This window comes from Drosophila miranda, chromosome 3 (assembly GCF_003369915.1).
Source record: "Drosophila miranda strain MSH22 chromosome 3, D.miranda_PacBio2.1, whole genome shotgun sequence".
NCBI classification, from domain to species: Eukaryota; Metazoa; Arthropoda; class Insecta; order Diptera; family Drosophilidae; genus Drosophila; species Drosophila miranda.
The window spans coordinates 19,143,401-19,150,062 of NC_046676.1; the positions used below are offsets into that span (position 1 = coordinate 19,143,401).

Below are 6,662 nucleotides of genomic sequence, written 5' to 3' on the forward strand. Positions count from 1 at the left end.
CCTGGCCAACGTCAACACTTTCTTCTTTGGCTAAACGTTTTCATTATTTATGAATTGATCAATTTGTTGCAAGGCCCTGTTGCAAGGCGTACGCGTATCATCAGCGGCCATCACGCTGCATCGTTTGGTTTGTTTGCGTTGGCCATTAGCGTCCCCCCCCCACCCCTTTGGGCCCCTTGTAGGCTCCAGCCAGACTTAATTTATTTGAAATTGTTGCGGCGCGTCATCGGCTGCAAAATTATTTACCCAACTAATTTATGCAGATTTTTTGAAAACGTTTCAAATTAGTAGTTGGGAAACGGGCGGCCGGGTCACGGCTAAAGGTTAAGTGAAGATTGAAAAACGATATGCCCTGGGGATAGGAAGACTTTCCACAGATTCAACGATTCATTTGAATCTGTTTTGTTGGCCGGAATTAAAGTTCAGGGCGAATTTTCTGGCTTTTTTTTGGCCTGCCCTGAGGGACCTTCCCAGAACTGCCCGATGTCCTTGGGCAACCCCCACTGCCCCACGATATATATCATTGACACACATCTGACAATGGGCCGGACAGTTATTTGCCTTTTGTTTTTGTTTCTGTTTCTGTTTCTGTTTCTGTTTATGGACACGCGATGCAGGTGCGGCAATTAAAGAGTCGATGCCTGCCCCCCGCCGAGGCGCAGAGCTAATGAAACCAGTCAACTATTTGAACAATCAATTAGCACATAGATGTTAATTTAGGACAGTCCAAACTTTGGGCCCCTCTTGGCTGTGCGAAGGCGACTGCTTCGTATATTGGTGTCAGTGGATGGATGGACAGGAAGGAGGGCCACGAGACACAAGACTTCCTCTGCCACAACCCCAGCCATGGCTGACCCTGGGGCACTACCCTCCTGCTGTATTCATTTTCAACCACGTTTGCGGTCAGCCTCCTCTTTTTCCATTTCCTTACTGTTTCAATTCAATTGAAAAACCGCAAGGGCTGCAGCCGCCTGCAGGCTGCTCCTTTGTTACCACAGGACCCTCACCGTTAACCGGAAGCCAGGGCCAAAGCGAGAGACAGAGTGAGAGCCAGGGCCAGAGCCAAGTCCATGTCCAATGTCTGGCTCGGGGGCCAGCTTTTATTTAACATGACGCAACAGAAAAGACGAGAAAGGACTCGCACAAATGTCCTCCCCCCCCCTCGGTAACCTTTCACCTCTCGCCACGCCCTGTATGGGTTATGGCCGCTGGCGATGACTGGTACGTTTTTGCCATTCTGCAAGAAGATTTCTGCCTCATTAGAGGTTTTCAAACCCACGTCGAGGGCAGCCATGTCCGAGGCCAACAAATGCTCAAGGAATTGAGGAATAAAAGAACCGATTAAGGTTCAGTGAATCAGTAATCGATGGCCACCCTTACGCATTCGGAATTCGCCTTAAATCCGTTTTGGGTGGCGCATTCCTGTTGCCCCAATAAATGTGCCCACATTCCGCCGATAAGGACTTGCCGGAAAGGAAAAGTTAAGCAAACGAAGCCTGAGGCAACAATCAGTCAAGATTGCTGCCTGGTGGTATTTCCCTTTCGGCCACCTTTTGTTTGGCAGCTTATCGGATGCGGAGATTGCGGACTCGAAATTCCAATCGGGTGACCGAGTACCGGCGATCAGTGATCACGGATCGAGTGCGGATGTTCGCACTCGGCTCTGGCTATCGCCATCTGGCAGAAGCAGAGGAAGCCTACCATCGAGGGCCAAGATATTTCGCACTTGGCACAACCAATTATCGCCGGCGATAACCGGTTAGAACCCACGACGGAACCGTGACCTACTACAAAGGAGTGTGTTTTTCCAAAAGCGCACAAGCCCCGGCAATCGCAATGTTGCAATTGGTCAAGAGTGCGGTCTTTTTGTGGCATTTACTGGGGGCACGGGGTGGGGGGGGGCCACCTAAGCCCCGCCAACAATCGGTACGGTCTACGGTTTACATATCGAATCGCAGGGCTCTAATATATCGGGAGAGAGTAAGCCTCTCGCACACCCTCGGTGCGTGTTAGGGGCTCTCTGGGCTGTCAGTCGGGCATTACCGGGAGGGTCTTACGAAGATAAAAAAAGTTTCGTTTTATTTCTGGATGCGTCTATTTCTGGGTTTCGATCGGTCACGGGCCGGATCGTGGGGCCGCTTAAGGCCTTCAATCGCACATGATTTATGGATCCCCCCAGGAAGCTATTCCCGTATCCCCATTTGGCTCGATTCCGTCATCCGAGAGCCTCGAAGAGTCCAGTAATTTATCAGCAAATCCACATATCAGCCGGTCGCTGACATCACTCTCTGCGACCTCGTCAATCAGGCGCAATTGGGCAGCATAAATACCTACTTCGACGGACTATCGATTAGGCGATTAGATGTGGGGTCTGTCCACCCGGGGGGGGCCTCGCTAAACGGAAAGCGTAAGGCGGTCACTCATCAGCGATTGGCCCGCATTAGGCCTCCGTCTGGCCGATATTTTGGGTTTATCTTTGCCGGGCTGTAAATACTTTTACCATTATCGTCGAGAGAGAAAGCCATCCGTCGCTGTTGCCGTGGTCAAACGCCTGGCTAGATTGGATATTGTGATTCTAGGTCAAGGACACACCGGCCAGCATATCGTGTATTTAGATAAAAAAGTCGCCCGTCAAGAAAAATATCTTATCGAACCATTTTCAAATGATTTCGCATCGAGAATGATTTTTATTCACCGGAAATGCCTTATTCGAAAGTAAACAAGCCATTTCCGAATTATTTTGCACCTAAAAATGGCATGAATTCACCATAAAAGAGGTGGCGAAGGAGGATCAACCGGAAGCATTTCCGAAAGGCATAAAGATTGCCCAAAGCCTCATGGGGCGGCACCCAATGCCGAAGGAGGCTATCCGTGATCCACTACGTAGTTTTTGAGGGGATGCACTTGATAAGCTCAAGTTTTATATAAGCCCATTAAATGGCTTCCTCTATTGCGTATTTGAGTTGCTAATCTGGCATTCCTTTTGGCCATGACCATAGCCATGGGCAGGGCTTTCCAAGAACTTGCACACTAAAAAGTATATTATCGCTGGTCGCTGGTCGGTTCAAGTGATTCGGGAACCAGAATAGATCGTACGTTGGATAGGTAATACACGTGGGGAAGGGTAGATACTGGTAGATAGCGTAGAGCCCGCTCGAGCCGGTTTCTATCTGCCATCAGGGTCTTATCATCTGGCTAATTCCCTTATATATACATATATATATGCCTGTAGTGGCACTCGAGATCGGTTGTCGGCTGCTGCTTCCGTTTGCCGCGGGACATCTTTATAGCCAGACATCGATCTCCAGCCCGGCCATGCCATGTCCTTCGGCGCTAGCCACACAATTATCCGCATTTAGAGCAGTCCCTCGCATAGATCATGCCTGTCAGCGGTGGGCTCTTTAGCCGAAAAACGGAAGTCGCTGGCAGCTGTTAATTGGCCAAGACTATAAAAGTGCGATCCTGTTGTCTATCAATGGGCGCATAAATCACTCGATGCGCTAAATGGCACTGACATCCTTTGATATTCCCCCGACTGGCAGCAAGGACATCAATGAACTGAGGTTTTACCAAGAAAAATTACATACCTATTAGACCCAGGCAAATGGCAAATGCCAAAGGCCTCAATTATGCACGCCGCGTCACATAAATTGTCCTGGACTCTGCTCCTACCTGGCCCCTGGCCCCTGGCCGTGGCCTATCTGTGGCAGCCTTTTTCTGGGCCCTGGCCTGTTGTTTTTTGCAACAGCCCCGATGGGATTGTACCGCCCGAAGGGCTAGAAGTGTTTTATCTGGCACTTTACGTTCTTTTACTTGCAATTGGACACGCTGATAAGACGCCCAGGATCGTGGTCCTGGGTGGCATTCCAGGCGAGCCCCGCATGGATTCTGTGGCCCTAAGACCTGCTCGTTAGATCGAACAACAGCTTACAAATCGTTAAGACCATGTCCATCCGCGTTAATGAACTTTTACTACTTTCTAACTGGATCGGTGAGGCGGGGCGCGGCGGGGCGTGGCGGGGGGGCTCGTGGGTGAGTCAAGGCTTATGCTAATTCCCCCACACTTCCCGGCCCTGGCCATGGTTTATGGCTGCATAATTCAGGCGGTTTATGTTGGGGAAAATATTCAGCACAACATTGTGACATTTTCCCAGGCCGGCAGCTCCTAGGAGTCGCCGCTGGGCGTCGCCACGGGGCACGGGGAAATTATTTAAAAATATTCTTTACTCATTCAAAACAGGCATCCAGCGACGACTGCCATGAAGTCATCATCCGCTGATATGATCATCAGATTGATATGCCTCAAGCCTCGGACGGGGACTGGGGCGTCAAACAACAAAATAGTGACACATAAACGAGTGCCGGTGACTGGATTTGAATATGTTCGGGCCATTGTTCGAGGGCGTCAATAGAACGGGATATTGACACCTCACTGGGACGTGGGGGAAGGAGGAGGAGACAAACCTCTCAAGATCGTTGCTTGATCCAAAGATTCCTATAAGAAGTACCGCATAAACCTGATAAATCACCCATCGCTCGTCCATTAATTGTGGAACTCTAATCCCAATTGAGATCATCTTATATGCTTTTCAAACAGATCGAAGCTGGATTTCCGTTTTGGCAAACCAAGAAACAGTGGTTCCCTTATAGATTCCTCTCCTGAAACCGGACAGACACTCTCTAACGGTTAACCATGTTGCATATAACTCAAACCGAAACCTTTTTACTTTATCTGATTGGGGGGGAATAAATCAAAATGCCTCACACCTAGCCCAGGGGCAGCCGGAGATCGAGAGTCCCTCAGTCCCCCAGTCCCCCAGTCCCCCAGTCCCCCGAGGGTAAGCCGGCCAGTCGACCCAATCAAAAACGCATTAAAACCAAAAGGCCGACAAATAAACAGCAACAATTTGTCAAAGTGGCAACAACAATCAACGCCATTTAATTAGATGCCATTGATTAGAAGAACCCAGTCCCCACTCTGCCCCACTCTGCCTCACTCTGCCTCACTCTGCCTCACTCTGCCTCACCCTGGGGCCCGGGGAATGCGCATCTTCGAATGCATTTTTGTAATTTTTTGTGTCTTTTTCCTCCCAGCCACTTGAAAACTCGTCGAGCTTGACAAATTTGACAGGCTTGATTGAAAATGAAAAGTTGAACACAAAAGCCTGTTCGACAATAGAAAGGGGGACCAAAAAGAATTTCCGCCGCACTCTCATTGAAAGCCCAAGCTTTCGGCCAACAAAAGATGGTCACAGCAAGGGCGAGAGACAGAGTTGAAGTTCGGTGTTCGGACATTTGAAAGTCTGGGACTCGGCTGGGACTCGTCTGGGAAAGCAAATGTCAAGTAGTTGGCACTTTCAAAAATATATCAAAACGAGGGGGCACGTTGTGGGTAGCAGCTACGGACGCGACTCTACATGTATACCCGCTATCCCCATTTATATTTGGGATTATTCTTTAATTTTTCAAATCCAGAAAAAAATATTCAGCTCGAGAGATTTCTGATCTCCTTTGTTTTTGATTTTGGTATGGGTATGGGTACAGATTTAATGCAAGAATCAGTTGGTCCCTCGTAAAAGTATTATTTTGGTATCAATTCGCAAGCTGGGAGTCGACTACGCTATAATTACATATGTATGTACATATATTCATGCGCTATAATGATGCATTAAAAAGAAAAATATTCTCTTTTCCCACTTACCCATCAACTTTCAGTTAATTGCTCATATTCTCGATTCTGACGACACCGAAGTTACGACAAAACCGCACCGAAACCGCCAGCGAAACGCACAAAATGATTTCCAATAAGAGCACAAATTTTTGGCATTCATTTATTCAAATGAGGTGAGGCGCAAGAGGGTTGAAGTACGTGGGGAAACACGCACCAAGAGAGAGTCAGATCAGCACTATTGCGAATGCCTCACCCTATTATGAACTTCACTTGGAGCGAGAGCACGCATTCCTTTTCGATTCTCTCCTTCACTGCACTACCCCATCGTGGAGTGGGAGAGGGATAAAACTTGACGAAATTTCAAGCACGCGCACACACACACATAGCTGAAACTCAATATGAGGTGATCAAACGAAAAAAAAGCGGGAAAACGAAACAATTACTCATTTTAGATTTTGCACATAAAAAAAAGAAATTATGAAAAAACAATATGTTTTTCTACACATACGTATGTAGGTATGTATATAAAATATATGAAACACATACATACATATGTATACATTTATCACAAATTGCCGCACTTTTCCTTCGTCGAGCTGCATGCCGCCATTTTTTCTCTTTTGCGCCCCCGCCCTTTATTCCACACACTTTTTTGCAATAAAACACACTTTTTGTACATAATTACTAGATCACTACACTAAACTTCAATTCACAGACCTGTGCGACATTTTTCCCGATGGATTTCCCGCCATTTTCCGAATTTTCACCGATTGAAACGCGGAGCCGACTTGCGAACGCACGCTTCGACCGGGTGAAAAAATTTGAGTGAGAGCGATGCAAATGAGTGCATTCTTTGATCTCCTACTCCTCTTTCTATTTGCTCTCTCTCCCACGCCCTCTGGGGTACTTTTGTTTATGCTTATCTCTACACTTTGTCTTCATCCTCTGCTAATGCAAAGCGAGATCAATTAATTAAATAATATTAGTTAAG

General features: G+C 47.6%; 1 protein-coding gene across 1 annotated transcript in view; it reads right to left on the minus strand.

The window, feature by feature from the left end:
- LOC108159826 (serine-rich adhesin for platelets) overlaps nucleotides 1-6,054 on the minus strand; it is a 58,592-nt gene extending 52,538 nt beyond the window's left edge. The window contains exon 1 of the mRNA XM_017293401.2: nucleotides 5,702-6,054. The gene's annotated coding sequence lies outside the window, so the exon portion shown is untranslated. The remainder of the gene's footprint in view (nucleotides 1-5,701) is intronic.
- Nucleotides 6,055-6,662: the final 608 nt, after the last annotated feature.